Here is a 17458-nt window from a genome sequence, read left to right as displayed (position 1 = left end):
TCTTGGCCCGTGGACAGGGCGCAGGCTCAGGTCACAGCTTGGCCTCGGGGCTCTGCATGGTTCTAGGGCAGCAGAGCAGAGGCAGTGCGGGTGCCCCAACCACACGCTGGAGGGGCCCCCAGATGGCCTGCGCTGGGTCAGAGGCGGCAGTGGGACGGAGCCCGGCGTTGAGGGTGGACAGCAATCGTGGGATGGCTCTGTGGCCCCGAGTCTCCTCTAGAGCATTCCCAGGGCTCATGGGTCCTGGCAGTGTACCAGCCTCCTGGGAGAAGAGCTGGGGGTGGGCCTGGCCCAAATCTGGCCTCTCCTCCACTTGCAACTCATTCTCTGTTCTCCTCACCCTCTTCTGGAAGGCGGGCAGCCCTCAACTGGCCAGAGGGCATGCCCTGGCCCCACAGCAGCACTCACTCTTTCACCGCTTCTCCTTTTAGCGCAGTGTTGGCCACAACCCCAACGGTAGCCCTCCTCTCTATCCCCCACAGGCCACTTACCCAGCTCTAAGGGCTGCTCTGGAAGTCAGAAGAGCCTGGGGACGTGGCATCAGTGGTGGCATAAAGTGACCCTAGGCCTGAAACCCAAGGTGGGTGGCTGGGTGGGCGGCCGATGGGCCCGGCAGCTCCAGGGCAGCCAGCAGCAGAGTTGCCGGCAGCCCAGCACCCAGGGAGCAGGGAGCAGGTTTAATTTGCCAGGCAGGCAGGAGTGCCAGCAGGGGAGGCACCCGCAAACAAAACAAAAACAAAAAAGTTAATTATCTTTGGCTTTTTCTTAATAAATATCCAAACTGGCCCGGCCGGATCCTCCGCTTTGGAGGGAGAGAGAAGAAGGAGGAAAAAACCCCAAACCAAATCCAACAGACTCATTCTCTAGTCTACCTTTCCCTTTGTCTCTCCTCCTTGTATTCGTCTCTTATCAGAGGCAGTACGAGTTTCACATTAATTCCCAAATTTTGCAAGTCAGAGTATGGCCACAAAAAAATTTTGTTTTGAAGTTTTGGGGAGGGAAAGCAGGAGCGTAAAGAAGAAAGCAGCAGGTGAGAAGGCCAGGACAGAAAGGCCAGGAGAGCGCGAGAGTAGGACGTTAGGAGATCCAGCGTGATGTGGGTTCCCTGTGGGCGCCGTGCGACCTAGCCCGTGGCCCAGCCGAGGCGGGACCTGGTCTGGAATGTGGTGTTGGCACTGGATTTCAGCTACAATGATCAGTGACGGCAACATGGAGATAGAGTCTCCTTTTAAAACCCTGAAACCACCTGGGTCTCCCTGGCCACATGGGCTCCCCGGCTGCAGCCCCAGGAGCCGGGCTGGGACGTTGGCTGGGCCCCCGGGCTGCGAGGCTCTTCTGTGTGGACTGGCAAGTGTACCCAGGGAGCGATGCGCACTGCCGCAGGGGCCTGCCTGAGCCTGCCTGAGCCCGGGGCGGGCAGTCCCTCAAGGAGCACTGAGTCTGGAGCCCCCTGCCTGGGTTCAAAGCCCAGCTCCCTCCCTCACTGGCTGTGCCACCTTGACTGAGTCACCCACTGACCCTCTCTGAGCCTCCATTTTCTCAGGATCAAAGAGAATAAAGAGTGACTGCCCAGGGCTGGGGGGTGAGGAGGAGTGTAGAGTGATTGCTGATGAGTATGCGATTTCTTTCTGGAGTGATGAAAATATCAGAGAGTGATGGTGATCATGCAATATATTGGGAATATACTAAAAAACCACTGAATCGTACATTTGGCTTATAAATTATAGCTCAGTAAAGTGGATTATAAAAAAGTGCAGACAAAACCAGGGGGAGAATGGCAGCGCTCGCTGCACGGAGTGGTCGTAAGGGTGTAGCACGTAGCCTGGCACAGAGGGAGTGCTCAGTCAGGACGAGTGAAGAGGGACGGACACGGGCCTGGCTGGAGGGGTTGGCATCGGAGGGCCGGGGCTGGGTCCCCAGCGCTGGGCCGCCCCCACCCGTGGATGGGGTCCTGGCGGCCATCCCCTGGCAGGGATGGGAGAGGGCACGGCCCTCCTCCTGCCTCTCTGCTCGGGTCCCTGGAGAGGAGGCTGCCCACCGTGGCAGGCGGCCTCCGCCGTTCACTCTCCTCGTCTCATGGAGCACTCATATTTTCCATGTGCAGCAGACCGTGAATTCACCTTCATACTAGTTACAGGGTTATTTAGCTTCTCCTGACACTGACAATCACCAAACTTTAATTCGCTGCTTGGCTTCTCCCTGCTGTGCCCTCTGCCCACCCCCAAAATCCCTAGGAGAGGGTAGGAAGGACCTAGTCCGGCCCCCTGTTGCCAAAGCCTGCCCTTTGGAGTGATAGAGTGATGGAGTGACGGCAGGAGGGGGGTGCTCAGGAGGAGAGGCTGATGGGCAGAGGGTGGGGGCGGGGCCGGGGAACAGTGAGGAGAGAGGAGGGACTGAAGGGGCAGGGCAGAGGGGGGCTCCCGTCCTGCTCCTGGGCCTGACACTAATGTATTCAAGCCGACATCCATCCTATTGTGCATGAAGGCTGGGCTGACCAGGCTGTGGATCTGAGGGCTGGCAGCCCCAGCCAGGACCCACGGGGCCGGGACTCGCTGGGCTCCCAGGATCAGGCCACTGGCATAGACTGGCCCCCTCGCCTGATGCTGGGCAAGGAGGTGTTCATCCAGGCACCCACCTGAGGGAGCCCATCCCTACTGACCTGAGACGCTGGCGCTCATTTTCTCCTGCCTCCCCCTGCGCCAAGTCTCCCGCGAGGCTAAGCCAGCTTGCCTTGCAGAGGCTTCCCTCCAGCTTATTGCTCTGCTGCCGGCATCACATCTCTCCATCACCTCACATGGTCACCATCATCTTTCCCCAAAGCCTCCTCAGAAGCCAAGGTTTGCTCTGAGAACCATCTAGTTCAACTAGGGGACTCTCTTATGCCCCAAATCCATGTTGGCCCCGTCAAGAGTCCCAGGAGCAGACAGCCGAGCCAAGAGGATTCTCCACGACCAGAGGCCTGGAGGAGGACCCGGGCCAGGAGGCGTGGAGCAGAGCCAAGAGGAGGGCAGGTGCAGGGAAATCCATCGGGGGGTTCGAGCTATGTCTGCTTCCACCCAGCCTCATTCCACTGCCCCACTCCTGCTGGTGGAGGAAGTGGCCGTGGTGGTCTGGGCAAGAGAGATGTCACGGGGCCAATGGCACAGAGGGAGAAGGGGCTTGTTGACTGCAACTGTCCATTATGGCTCAGATTATAAGCATATTGCACAGGGCTCTCTGCACGATGCCGAGGAATCCAATACGCTGAAAGGTTAATGCAATCAATTAGGGTGACAAGGAAGTAAAGTAAAGCCTTCGGAGTAGATGAAAAGGAGAGAGAGAGAGAGAGAGAGAGAGGGAGAGGGAGAGAGAGAGCACACGCACTATGGAACTGGGGGTGGCAGTATGGGTGGTGGAGGGCCAGGAGGAAGAGAAGCTGGCGGGATGCCGGGAGGGGGAAACAGATGCACAATAGGCCAGGAGCCCATGGAAAGAGGCCTAAGAGGGCCGGCAGCAGAAGCAGCAGGAGCGGATGGCCAGTGGATGCGGTGCTTCATCCTCCCTGCCCCGGCCTCCCTCCCCGCCAGGCCAGTCACTCCTCTAGGGCTCGAAGCCAGGCTCCCAGATCTGTTCATAGCACCAGCGACGCGTCAGAGCAGCCCTGGGCACTGCCTGTGAATGGAACAAGTGCCCAGCACGTAACCTCCGGGCCTTCTCCACCGCCACTGCAGCCTAGTCCCACCTCTCCCAGAAGGGGCCTGAGTTCTAACTCAGATTCTTCCCACGGCCTGCTTCACTCCCAGCAGCACCCCTGAACGCGACCTTCACAGCTCTCCCCGAGCACTGCCTGCAACAGCCCGGGAGGCACGGAGCATGTGCAGGACAGCCATTTATGGAGGATGAGAGAGAGGGGCCCAGAGAACTTATGGACCTCCCAGAGCCCTGTAGCAGAGAACCCCAATGCCCTCAGCCCGCTACCTGTGGGGCAATTCCTTCCATGGTGCCCACTAGAGTGAGGGCACTCACCTTCCCTAAGAAGTGAGACTCTCAGGGCCCTGGACAGGGGTGGGGAACCCCTTGGAACCTGCCCAGGGACGGCCAGGGCTCTAGGAGGTGAAACGCTGTGAGGGAAGGAGTGAATGTGAGTTCTTCTGACCCATCAGGCCCCAAGCCAGGCACCTCTGACCACACTGACTCACTGGTCTGCCAAAGTAGCTATTCTGGGGGCGCCTGGGAGGCTCAGTCGGTGAGCGTCCGACTCTTGATTTCTGCTGGGTCCTGATCTCAGCGTCCTGAGCTTGAGCCCCGTGCTGGGCTCTGCACTCGGTGGGGAGTCTGCTTGAGATTCTCTCTCCCTCTGCGCTCAGCCCCTCCCCCTGCCCCTTTCCCCAAAGACACGCTCTCTAAAATAAATAAATCTTAAAATAAAAAAAAAAAAGAAGAAGCAGCTATTCTGCTCACTTTACTGAAGAGAAAAAGAGCTTAGAAAAGGCTGAAGGCTACACAGGGCTCCTGGGGTGGGATGCCAAGCTCTCAGGAAATGGTGGCGTCGAAGACAAGCCTGGACTTCTAGGTGGGTGGGAGCTGCAGAGGACAAGGCCCTGAGTAGGGCAGAGAGAGGGCATGGCCCCTCACAGACCCAGTCTACAAGCCGCCCACGGCCCCCGGGGATGGACTCCCACCCCTGCCCGAGCCCCCAGCGCAACCCCATGAAGTCGAGAGCACAGGGCAGCATGACAGGCAATGCTGTGCACCTACTTAGTGCCAGGAAACTCTACACTTAAAATTGGCCACAATGGTAATTTTCATGTTAACGTATGTTTTGCCACTTAAAAAAATAGAGCAGAGGTCAGGAGGCTCTCTTCCTCTAAAGGGTTTGAGAGTAAATATTTAGTCTTTGTGGCCTGCGTCCTCTGTTGTTGCTACTCCGCTCTGCCCCTGTAGAGTAAGAAGTAGGCAGGACCGATATGCAAATGAGCGGGCAGGGTGATGTTCCAATAAAACTTTATTTACAAAAATAGGCAGTGGGCTTCCAGAGAACGGAAGCACCTAGGGCTGACTTTGAAGACCCAGGATGCCGTCCTGCCACCTGGGGACAGAGGTATCCAATCTGGACCTTGCTGAGAAGCGGAGGGAGGGCTGGGCAGAGGCTCTTGTTACCAGCAGAGGATGGATAAAAAAAAGACAGAACAAGCGCTGGTACGGGCAGCCCCTGTCCAGGAACTGACCCAGCACCTAGCCTGCCCGGAAGCCCTTCACTTGGCGTGCGATCCTCATGGGGATACGAAGGGGCCAGCGGGGCTGACCCGAAGCTCTCCGCGTCCTAGGGCTCTCAACGCCACCCAGAGGTGTCCCACAGACGACGCCAAGGGGATGGGATGGGCAGCAGTGGGCCAGGCGGGCCAGAAGGGACGCCAGGGGAGAGGAAGGCGAGGACAGAGGCCCGGGAGCAGAGCTGTAACCAGGGTGGAGCTGGCGGCAAAGGGAGGAATCTACGGGCCCCAGCGAGAGCGCAGGGCGCGGGCCGGGCCTGCCCTACACCGGCCGCCTCTGATCACGTTTTCAGGGCCACTGCCCGCAGGCACAGACAATGCTGGGGGAGCCTTTGAAGTCCCAAAGGGATGCCGCGGTGGGAGCCGCGAATCTTCTCCCTTCCCCCCATCCTCCCGGGGGAGGGGGCCGGCAGGACAAAACCCGGAGCCAGTCACAGCCAGGCCCGAACCGCGTGAGACAAAGGGAAAACAAACAGGTTTGGAGTCAGGCGCACGGTGCCGTGTCTGTCCCCCGCCCTGCCGAGCTGGGATGATGGATGGCTTCAGCCAGCCAGCTCGCCCGCCGGGCAGGTCCTGCTATTTACATAACACTGGCGTTCCACCGGTCACCTCTGACACTGCGCTGCCTGGGGCCTAGGCCCGGTGGCCCTGAGGTTCCTCGAACCTCTTGGTGACAGAGACAGCCTGTGAAGGCCCAGCCAGCGTGGGGAAGCCTGGGCTGATCGGGCGCACGGCCCGAGGCCTCCTCCCTACCAGCCACTCACGGGGGGAGGAGGCCACTGGGGACGGGCAGCTCCAAGGACAGAGGCCAGGCTGCCGTCCTAGGGCTTCCAAGTCCACAAGGCTCCCCAGGAGTAACGAGCAAAGCTTCCAGGGACCGCCAGCAGCAGCTGCCACAGCGGGCGGACAGCGCCACGGAGCGCTGGGGACGGTCCGGAGGGGCGGTGAACCCTGGCACCGGAGGTGCTTCTGCCCACACGCCCTCGGACACATTCCATACCCATGGTCCACAAACCACGCATCCGCACCCCATCCAGCCTAAGAGCCAATGTGAGACGTTCCTACTGGCGCCATCTTTTCTGGCTGGGTTCAAATGGGCAGGGTAGCTCCATTGCCTGGGCTCCGTCTTTCCAATCCCTCCTGGGTGCTCTGCATGGCTGGACCCAGCCCAGAGCGACACTTGTACCAGGCCACCAGTGCAGGGAAGACGCAGGACCAGGGAGGGCTCTCAGGCCTTACCTCGTCGTGGGTCCTAGAGGCTCCTCTCTTAGAGTAGGGGCGTTACTTCATCCTGGGGAGGGAGAGAGAGGAGCCCTGTTAGTCTTTCAAGGCAGGATGCCCACAGCAACACGGTGCCTGCCCTCCACCCTGCTACGTGCCCAAGGGCTCCCTGCCACCTATGGGCCGAGGGGCTGATGCTCCAGGACCGAAGGAAGGGGGTCAAGATGGATTTTGGCCCATTGAAGTATATGCCAACCAAAACCTAAAAATATTCAGAAAGCAGGAGGAGCCGACAGGGAGTATACAGGGTCCTCGGGACACCCCTAACCGAAGAGAGAACAGTCAGACCCTACTGCACACATCTCTGCAGAGGCGGAAACAGGAGTCTGTGGGTGGAGGGATGCCGTGGCTAAACCCAGGGGCCTGGGGACCGCAGGATACAGCGGCGCCCGTCCCGCCACTCTCTTCCCCAGCCCCTGGGGCTTTCCCCCCACCCCGTCATAAAAATGACAGATGCCAAGCTGTTCACTACAGTAAGGGGGTGACAGAGGGGCAAGGGTGGACCAGGGGCCACGGCACCGAGAAGCCTCACCTCCCAGGATCAGGCTAGGACAGCACCACGTACCCTGAGGTCCTACCAGTGACACGCAAGCCACGCTGGGGGCCCACACAGGGAAAGGGACACGGTCCAACAACACAGAGGGTCTTTAGCCAACATATAACAGCCCAGCTCTCCGGGCTCAGACCCTCCTGCCCAAAGCTGGGGTTTGGGGAGCCAGGTTCAAATGAGACAGACTCCTGATGTAGATAGAAAATCCAAGGAGCCCTCGGCCCCCCAGCCCTCCTCCACGCCCCCACGCCCCCCCCCCCACACCCCCACAGGGGCCTCAGAACCCTACCCACATTCGGGGAGGATTTTCTGTTTATTACGTTTTTTCCTCCCCACTCCTTCATTTGTGGCTTATCAATGATGCAAGAGGAATAACACCAATTTCCTTAGGCTGTGTAATCCCCAAATCAGATTGGGGGGATTGCAAGAGGTGAGGTGACCTTGTACAGGGCTCCGGGAATGCCACCCAGTCCTGCCGCCCGCCCTCTCTTTCCCAGGACATATTTAGACAGATAATGCTAATTGTACTTGACAAGTCCTCCTAAGGAGGCTGGGTCTCCTGCCAGCTTTTGCGGCCTTTGCTAGGCTGCCTGGGCAGAGGTGCCTACCCGAGCAGAGCCCACCCTGCCAGGCACAGGGTTCTGCAGGGGGAGGGCGCTGGGCAGCTGGGGAGGCTGGCCTCCTGGGCCTCCTGCGCCCCCCTGACCCAGAGGGTGAAAGCAGGGGCCTGCAGATGGCTGGGCGGACAGTGATGGGGAGCAGTAGAGAGGAAGGGGGAGGCTGGTGAGAGCAGAAAGGGGAAGAGGCCAGAGAGGGGAGCTGGGAGACACAGAGGCCGGGCAGGGCGGGGCCACAGGGCAGGGGCTGGAGAGCCAGGCCTCCGCTGAGAGGCGCTGGGCAGGCCTGGCTGTCGGAACCCGGATGTGCATCGTCCCAAGCTCACAGCCTGACATCTCTCTGGGCGCTCTGGGCAGCCTCTCTTGAACCCCCAAATCCCCCCAACCCCATAACTCCAGTATCTCCCTTCCACCACCTTTTTCTCCCCTCCCATCCTCCCCTGCAACTGTGCATTTATTAATTCATGAGGCACTAATTAGTTCTTTGTTTAATTTTGTGTTAAACAGACTGACCGGAATGATAACGACTTGCTGCACGGTGCTGCCGTCCCCAACCGCCCCTGTTTTCTGACAACAAGGGAGCGAGGGAGGCCGGAGCGCTGAACCCAAATCCCTCAGCAGTTGCACTTCATTAAGTCAAAATGTGACAAGAAGCTTAGAGAGCAACTTGCAGATCCGATCGCACACAACAATCGCAGGAAACTTTGCGGGAGTTGGCCGGGGTGGAGGAGGGAGGGGCAGGGATGCTGGCCGTTGGGGGCCTCTCAGGGCAGACAGGAGCAGGGACATCAGCTAGGTGCACTCTGGAGGCCCAGCGGGACCCTGAGAAGTTTAGCTTCACCCCTGCCCCCGCCCCGGGCATCCTCTCTGGTCTCTGCCCTGGCTGTCCCTGACCTCTGGTCTGACCCGTGTGACCTAGTGGCCGGGCACCCCCAGGTCCCCGTGGAGGACCAGAAAAGCTGTGGGGCTTAGGAAGGGATCCTGCAAGGCCAGGGGACAGGTACAGAGCAGGAAAGCACAGAGAGCAGGAGCCTCTACATTTGGCGAAAAAAGAGGAGTAATGTGTCCGGGATCTCGGCCAACACACCGGATTCTCTGCCGGCTGTGCATCCACCGCCCCACTGGCCATGCACCCATCCGACGGTCCTTATCCTAAGCACTCTGACTGGACAAGTGAGGACCAAAAGGCTGAGGTCTGTGCCGAGGCACACGACAAATCAGACACAGAAGGAGGCCCTCGGGCTTCCGGACCGCAGGCAGGCAGCTGAGCTGACCAGGCCAACGGGCCGCTGACCGGCTCCCTCCTGTCCACATGAAAAGCAGCAGCTTGGCCCCAGAGGCATCAAGCTGCTAACCCCGTTGGCCCAGGGTGTGAGTGAGGATGGGCGGGCTCACGATCAAGCCAGCCCTGCCCCAGTCTGAGGGCCGAGCCCCTGGCCCTAATTTCGATGATGTGGACGATGTCCCATGTGAATAAGAACACAGGGGGTGTGAGGCGGAGGAGAGCAGAAGTGCACGGAGAGCTGCCAACCCTGAGCCTCGTGTACCAAGGTCCTGTTGCCTTCCTCCCATTGGCCACTGCACCCACCAGGTGCGGCCCGCCCTTGCTGTGCGAGCTGTCCTTCTGGAGCACGGCCGCCCTGGGCCCCGTGCAGCCTGGCCCGCCTTCGCCTGGCCATGCTGGAGTGCAGTGGTCTCTCCCCCAGCCTGGCAGCCCTGGGCTGGCTTCTGTTAATTTGCTGTCAGGCTGCCTAAGCAAACCAATTAAAACTAATCATTAATTATAAAAGAGAGCAAGAAGAGTAGAAGAGAGAGGAGAAGGTGAACATCTGAGGTGGGGAGGAGGAAGAAGGAAGTGGGAAGGACAGGGGAGACCCCGAGGGCCAGCTGGGAGCTCTGGGTAGGGATGCAGTGGGCCGGGGAGTGGGGTGCTGGAGGCTCCTCCAGGCTCAAGGAGCGCTGGCCTGGAAGGAGGGCGGGAGGGAGGCCAGAGCCAGGGAGGAGGAGGAGGAGGAGGAGGAGGAGGAGCGGGGCTGCCCTGGTGAGGGGGTGCAGGGGCAGAGGGGAGGCTGAAGGAGCTGCTGTGACCCGTGTACCATGTACCGGGACGGAGAGGCCTCACCCGGCTGTGGTCCCCTCTGGCTGGAGCAACCGACTATCCCCGACTTGGCTTCGCAGTGTCTCCCCCACGGCTCCCCAGCCCCATATTTATGAGGCTCAGTTGATTATGCAGCACCAGGCCAGGCTCCCCGTCCCTGCGGCCCCTACCTGCGCCCCAGCCCTCTCAGACCACGGAGGCTCGGGGCAGCTGTCGGCCACCCCTCTACCCCCCCCGCGCTGCCCTGGCCCCCTCCCCCAGCCTCACACACACACACACACCCTCTCCATGGCCCTTTCACAGGAGCTGAGGCCATGTCAGCGGCAGCTTGAGGAGGAGAGCAGCACAGACAACAAGGGGCAATGTCATGGAAACGGGCACTTTCCCCGAGAAATATTCTGTTTGGCCTCCTTCCTGCATTGAGGAGCTGTCAGGAGCCTGAGTGAGAGCCACACCACCCCGGGACCAGGCGTGACAAAACCTATTTTCTGCCTCAAATTTGATTGATTAAAAAACTTTTTAGGAAAACCATGTTAAAAGAGTGAAAGAGAGAGAGAGAAGGAGGGAGCCAGGGAGGGAGGGAGAGAGAAGGAGGGAGGGAGGGGCAGAGGGAAGAAAAGAAAGAATAGAAGGGCCTGCGAGAAGGGACTGAGCAGTTACCTCAGCAAACACGCGGGATGCGTGTCAGTGCGACACCCGCAGCGTAACCAGGCCAAACGGAAAGGTCAAAGGAAGCCCGAAACTTTACACAGTGGTGAGTGGGACCAAGAGGGGTCCCAGGGCTCCGCACAGTGCAGCAGGGGCCTGGCCCCTCTTGCGGGACAGGAACCCTGTGCCCCAAGGCAGCCAGTGGGCAGGGGTCTTGTGGTTGGCTCTGGGGCGTTTCCAAATGCAGTCTGGGCTAGAATTTGGCCAGATTCCTGAAAAATCCATACAAGGTCAGCAGGGAGAGAGGGTCCAGCAGTCGGAGGGCGGGAAAGGTGTTTCCCACCTTGTTCTGTCAAGTCTCGGATCAGGAAGTGTTTTTAATGAACATGTGAGTCTAAACGCAGGGACGCAGTCACTGATGCCTGCCCGCTGGGCCCGAAGCGCTCCCGCCCGGCCTGTGCCACACGCTGCCCTGCGAGCCCCCCTGCCCAGCTGCCCCCTCCTTTCTCCCGCCTCAGAAACCCAGCCCTGCCTGGCCGGGGCCTGGCCTATGCTGGGCGGCCAGGCCTTGCACTCAGGCTTCCAGGACAGGAGCCACCCCCCCCCACCCACCCGAGACCTCACGGGGCAGGGGAAGAAACGCTCCCACTTCCCAGAGGCCCCGCCTGGCCACCCAGTGCAGGTGCCCGACACCGTCCTGCTGGGACCCATCCTCTCCTGGTGGGAGGGACCCGGGCTGGGGCTGGTCTTGCTCTCCTCTACTCCGAGAACCCTGAAGGTCAAGGCCAGGGGCAATTCTGGCCGTCAGCAAGGAGGTTTCTTCGGGGTGCCGGGAGGTGCGCTTGGCAGGCTCCTTCCCGCTGCGTCAGCTCGGCGCTCGATGTGGTCAAGGCAGTGCCTCCTTGGGCAGATGGGCACATTCTGCCAAACAGATGCCCCCCACCAGGTAAACCAACCCTAGACCTCTCTCTGTCCCTGCTCCACAGGAGCTGTAGGTCACCACTGAGCACATACTGTGCACCTGGCATGGTGCTGGACGTGAGCAGATGAAGCGTACGGCCCACGGGAGAAGGGCAAGGGCTGCAATCCTGCCTCTGCCACTTATCACCCCAGGATCTGGCGGGCAGACGCTTCACCTTGTCCAGGACTCAGCTTCTCTAATGGGACAGAAGTAGCAGAAGTCCCCGCCCCAAAGGCAGTGGTTCAGTAAGTATTTCTTGAGTATCTACTAAGTGCTGGATACTGTCCTTGGCCTCGAGAACTGTGGGAAACCACAGGCAGTCCCCACGCAGCTTCCGTTCTCACGGCTGTCGGGAAGGATTGCTGAAAGAATGCACAGGCACTGTGGTCGGCAGAGTAAGTGCTCAGTATCCATGTCCTGTTGCTAACTTCCAGGCTCCCTGCCTCTAAGAAGCTGGGGGGTGGGAGGCCTGGGGGGCTCAGGGGTGGAGTATCTGCCTTCCGCCCAGGGCGTGACCCCAGGGTCCCGGGATCGAGTCCCGCGTCGGGCTCCCCACATGGAGCCTGCTTCTCCTTCTGCCTGTGTCTCTGCCTCTCTCTGTGTGTCTCTCAGGAATAAATAAATAAAATCCTTAAAAAAACAAAAGAAGCTGGGGGAAGATCCAGCTGTCTGCCCAAGAGAACAGGAAATAGACCCAAATAAACACTTGGACACAGGTGTTCATAGGTGCTCTTCACGACAGCTGAAAGGTGACCACAACCCAAACGTCCGTCGGTGGGTGAGGGAGAAGCCGCGTGCGGTGGCAGAGCCTCAGGACAGAACGAAGTTCTCATACACACTACAGCAGGCACGCACCTGAGAACACGCTAAGTGAGAGAAGCGAGACGCAAGGATCACATGCTGCGTGATTCTGCTCACATGCAATGTCCAGGACGGGCGAGTCCAGGGAGAGAGCAGGGTAGGGGCAGGGGGACCGGGTGGTGGCTGCTGGCGGGTACAGAGTTTCCGTCTGCGGTGATGAAACATTTCTGGAACTGGAGTTGGTGATGGCTGCGCAGCACCGAGAAGGGACTCCATGCTGTCGGACTGCGCAGTGTAAGCTGGGGACGAAGCTAAGTTTTATCTGACGTGCATTTTGCCGCAACAGGGCAGAACGGGACAGCCAGAGAAGCCCGGCAGCTCGAGGCTGGAGGCAGATACTCCCCACGGCACCCAGCGCAGGGTCAGAGACGCCAGGGGCGGCAGGGGACGCACCACAGCCTCACGCGGGCCCGCGCTCCTGGACGGCGGCATGCGCACAGCCCAAGAACTCCCAGGCCTCCATGAGGCGCACTCCGTGATGGCCCAGAAGGGGGTCCCCTCACACACGCCGCCCCGGAGCCTCGGCCCCTGAATCCCCCGAGGCTACCGTGCCCCTGTCGTGTGGATCCCATCGTTTGCGCCAGGCTCCCCAGGTACCTTGTGCTGCTGCCCAGCGGCTCGGTGCAACAAGCCACCCTCCGGCGGGGGAAAGAGGGCCTGCACCAAGGACGTCCCCCCGCACTGCGGAGTCCCACCTGGCGGGGAAAGCCAGGGGACCGGGAGAGCCAGGCCCTGGGGGCAGCCCCCGAGCCCCCTCCCCGGCCTCCTGCCCGCATCCGGAATGCGTGTGCACACAGAAACCCCTGCCTTGGCCCGGGAACTGTCAGGAGATCAACAAACAAAAGCTGCTTCTTGACAGGGAGTCATTTATATTTTAGCTTCGTTCCATTATCCTAACGAATCCTTCATCAGCAGATGCAATATTAACAGCAGAAAATCAGCTCATTACATCCGGGGGGAGTTCATCAAGGCGGCAATCATGTATGCAGCTCCCCAAGCCTGCAAGCGGCCAGTGTGGCTGTTATTTATTTATTTTGTTACTTATTTATTTAATTTTGGGGGTTCTTTCCACATAATTGCGCCGCATCTCAGATCTTTAATAAATAATTTGTAGGTCCTGAACTGCAGACGGCTCTGCTCTCTGCCATGAGAGCCTGCATTAGCCAAAATATTTACCAATATTTAGAAGTCATTAGACTTGGGAGGGTAGCGGGGAGGGGTACCGTGTGCTTCCACAAACAGCCTGCTTTGGGGCTAAGGTGCTGGGTCCCCACGCCAGTCCCCTGACCCCAGCTCTAGGTCTGCGCGGGGCCCTTCTGGACCGGATACTGCTGGAGGGCAGGCCCGCATCCCTCGCTCGGGCCCACTGGGTTTGCGCGGGGCCTTTCCTGGGAGCTGAGGCACGCGGGGCTCAGGCTGGCTGCAGGCTGTCCACAGCTGATGGTGTGGCTGCGGGGCGCCCCGGGTGTGCGGCGGGCTCCTGTAGGGCGCCCCAGGCTGGGCAGCTGGGCGAGGGAAGCCTGACTCCTTCCTCCCCGCTTTCCAGGGTTATGCCACGGACATCAAAGGGCAGGGGAGTTCGGTGGGTCCAGAAGGCAGACCTGCCCCCTCTCACAGGTGAGAAAACAACTTCAACCAACGCAAGCTCTCTTAGCGAGGCGGCGCCGGAGACAGAGGCACGGAGCCAGGCTCGGACTCAGAGGGGCTCTGCACAGCCCGGGCCCCCGAGGCTTGGCTGTGGCCTGCGAGGCTGCAGTGGCCAAGGGCCTGCAGGCACCCCCCCCCACGCCGGGCACACCCCCACAATGGTGGCCCCCCATGCCAGGCACTCCCACACCGGGCAGCCCCCCATGCCGGCACCCCCCCACGCTGGGCACTCCCATGCCGGGCACCCCCACGTCAGCACCCCCCATGCCGGGCACCCCCACGCCAGAGCCCCCCCCCATGCCAGGCACCCCACACCGGCACCCCCACATTGGCACCCCACACCGGCACCCCACACTGGCAGCCGTGCTCCCAGGGTTTCCCAGCGGGGCTGGATCTGTGCCCGGCCAGGAATGTGCTCCCAGGACGTCAATTCTAATCTCCCCAGCGCCCTGACAGAATTAAGCTCCAGTTTGTCCGACAACATCCCAAAGTTCCAGAAATCCAGGGCAGACTCTCTAATCAGGCTGGAGGACAAAGGTCTGGCCTGACCCTGTCACTTCCACTTACTCCTCCTGTCTGTCTGGGCACGGCCTCTCCGCAGCCCCCCCCCCCCCCCCCCCCCCCCCCCGCAGCTCCGCAGCTAAAGCCTAGGAACTCCCAGGACAAGGCCCAGCCTGGGCCTGCTGGGCTCCCTCCGGGTCACCGCCTCCAGGGAGCACAGACACTCTGCTCCTCAGCTCCAGGGACAGGGTGCTGGGTGCACAGCTGTTCTCCTGACTCTGGGTTCCCTGTAGCTGCCCCTGAGGCATCCTCTGGCCTCGCCCAGCCTCCACCCTGTTTGACGGGTCAGCTCATGGGCCCTGTAGCCCTGTTTGGGGACCACCGTGTGGGCGGAGACATCCCCTCTTCAACCAACCCCATGAGGTACCGGGGTGGGGGGGACCCTGGGTAGAGCAAAGTAGCGGCAGCAGCCCTGGCCCTGGCCTGTGGTAACCACCCCGAGAAAGGGGTGAGGGGCCCGGGGGCTGGGGAGCTGGGCTAGAGGCAGCCCCGTGCGGCGGGGCGGAGGACAGCCCCAGGAAGCCGCAGGAACAGCCGTGCCTCCTTTTCCATCGCAGTCTCTGGAAGAAGCCGGAAGAGGCTAAGCCTTCACAGCTCATGCACAAAGGCGTCGTGGGGACCTGTGGCTTAAATTCGGTCTGGTCACATCAAAAGGTTCACGGGGAGCAGAGGCAAAGGAGGAGCAGGGTCACTGGGCAGGAACACGGGGTGCTGCTGCCCAGAAAGCCAGATGAGGGGAGGCCCCAAGAGAAAGAGGTGACAACAAACAGAGACAAGGCCTGAGGAGGAAGCCACAGACGTGGAAGTGCCGTGCACCCCTTGGCTGCTCCTCTAGGAGCTACGGGGCCTAGAGCGGCCAGGACAGGGGCTCCCCCAGAGCCACCAACTGGCAGATAGCTTGGAAAGTCCTGGAACGCGGCCTCCCGCTTCCTCCTGCGCCCCGGGCACAGAGTCACGGGGTCACAGCCCTCCTGTCCCCGGCTTCCTCGGCCACGCTATGCTTGGCGGAGGGGGATCCCCGTTCTCTGAGTGGCAGCACCCGGTTCTGACAGACCGTCTCGCATTCCCCCGTCAAACGGCGGACCCTGCCCTCAGCAGCTCAGCCAGCAGACTGGCCTGGAGGATTCGCCCGGACACTGAGGTGGGCTGGGGCCCGAGGGCCGGGGGCCGCAGATCAAAGCAGCCAAGGAGAACGAAAAGGTCTCTTTCACCTGGAAGAATGAAGGTATTTATTGTATTTTTTTGCCGAAAACCAGAAAAATCTACAAAGGCCACCAGTGGAGGATGGGAGACCGACTGCTCGTCGGCACCTTCGGCAAGGCCCCTGCGGCTCCCGCGCACCCGTCACCACCCTCACCCCCCGCAACTCCACAACCCCTAAAACGTCCCAGTTGGCTTCTCTGCCCTTCCGCCTGCCTCGCCTTCTCTCCTTGCTGTGCTGGGTGTTGGTGAGATGTTGGGTTTTTTCTTTTTTGCAATTTATCAGCAGATTGTGTGGAGCTGAGTGGTGTGAGCCTCACCCTGCTAAATAAAGCTTTGGTATTTCTGATAAAGCCATCAAATTCCTTATCACACTGACACAAAGTGCATTTAAAGAGACAGACACCCTGTCCCTCCCACCCCACCAGCTCCTGCCCCCTCCGCTCAGTTGAGATTTCCAGCCGCTCAGGCTCTTCTGGATGGGACGCCAAACACAGCCCCTGAGGATGTGGAGGGGGCAGCGGAGAGGGGGCAGGGGAGAGGAGACGGGGGAAGCCCAGGGGCCAGCTGCCCTCTCCAACTCCCACCCACCCACCCACGTCAGAGCTGCCGGCACCCAGACCAGGGACCCCGGGCCACAGGGAGTGGCATGCACTTCCTGCCCCAACTCTGGAAGCAGGAGGAAGCTATCAATAGAAACGTCCCACAACAGGGGATGTCCTCATAAACAGAACAATCCTGTGTTAGGACAACAGCCGGCAGCTGGAGGAAGAGCTCCTGGCGGGCTGCTGGACCAGCAAAGTTACTCAGTTGCCGTGGACATGTCCGGTCACCTCGGCCACAGCAGTACCTGAGGGCTGCCCCAGCCATAGCACTGCCAAAGGGGGTAAAAGGAAGACCAAGAGGGGCTGCTGGGGCCCACTCAACACGGGGCTGACGAGCTTTCACATGAGGTTGACTCCTCACACAGCCCCAAGAGGTGAGTGGACGGATGAGGAAACCGAGGGTGGCCCGAGGCCACAGAGCCAGGGGCAGGCCCAGCGGGGGCTCCAGCCCAGGCTGGCCAACAGCTCTGAGGAGCGAGAGCCCCTCTTCCCCTAATTGATTTGCCAAGCTCACGTCCACCTCCTCATTTATGATCCCACAAAGACAGGCCTTCCCGTGTCCCGGGGCCCCCTCCCACCTCCCCGGCCCTAGCTCGGCAGCCCAGGCCCTGCGCCCACACACAGCCTGTTGGTTGAGGAATCAAATTTATTATTTTTAATTATTTTGATTTATCAAAGCAGCAGCTACAATCATATTAAACCAACTTGGCTTCTTGGCATTTAACAGATACAGCTGCTGCAGGACTCCCCCAGACTCCATAAAACACCCGGCCTGTCCACAGGCTCCTCAAGGAGGGCACCCAAGGCTCCTTCTCCAAGAACCCCAAATTGGAGGACCGCGAGGCACCCCCACCTGGCCTGCCAGGGCACATGCTGACCAAGTGGCTGAGGGCCAGAGAGGAAAATGAACAAGCTGGGCAAAGCTGCCAGGCCCTGTGGGAGCTCATCACTTCCACCGCTCAGCCCTGGAGGCCCTTCCAGGGCCCTGGCCCACTGGGGACCAGGCAATAGACCTGAGCACATGCACCCCCGCCCCAGCCGGCATTTGTGGGGGCCTCTTGTATTGCAGGCCTGTGACTGGGCGCTCAACGTAGACGAGCCCGTGTCCGGGGGAAGAAATCCTGCCCAAGGAGCACAGCTCATGAGAACAGCCAGACCAGAGTCCAAACAGATTCAT

The 17458-nt window shown here is 60.4% G+C and overlaps 1 protein-coding gene across 6 annotated transcripts in view; it reads right to left on the bottom strand.

The window, feature by feature from the left end:
- The window catches only part of CASZ1 (castor zinc finger 1), a 141506-nt gene that overhangs the window by 56970 nt on the left and 67078 nt on the right, over nt 1-17458 (bottom strand). For all 6 annotated transcript variants that reach the window (XM_041765248.1, XM_041765251.1, XM_041765254.1 and 3 more), the window contains one exon: nt 6492-6543. The gene's annotated coding sequence lies outside the window, so the exon portion shown is untranslated. The remainder of the gene's footprint in view (nt 1-6491; nt 6544-17458) is intronic.

This window comes from Vulpes lagopus, chromosome 8 (assembly GCF_018345385.1).
Source record: "Vulpes lagopus strain Blue_001 chromosome 8, ASM1834538v1, whole genome shotgun sequence".
NCBI classification, from domain to species: domain Eukaryota; kingdom Metazoa; phylum Chordata; class Mammalia; order Carnivora; family Canidae; genus Vulpes; species Vulpes lagopus.
This window is presented reverse-complemented; position numbering and strand designations above follow the sequence as displayed.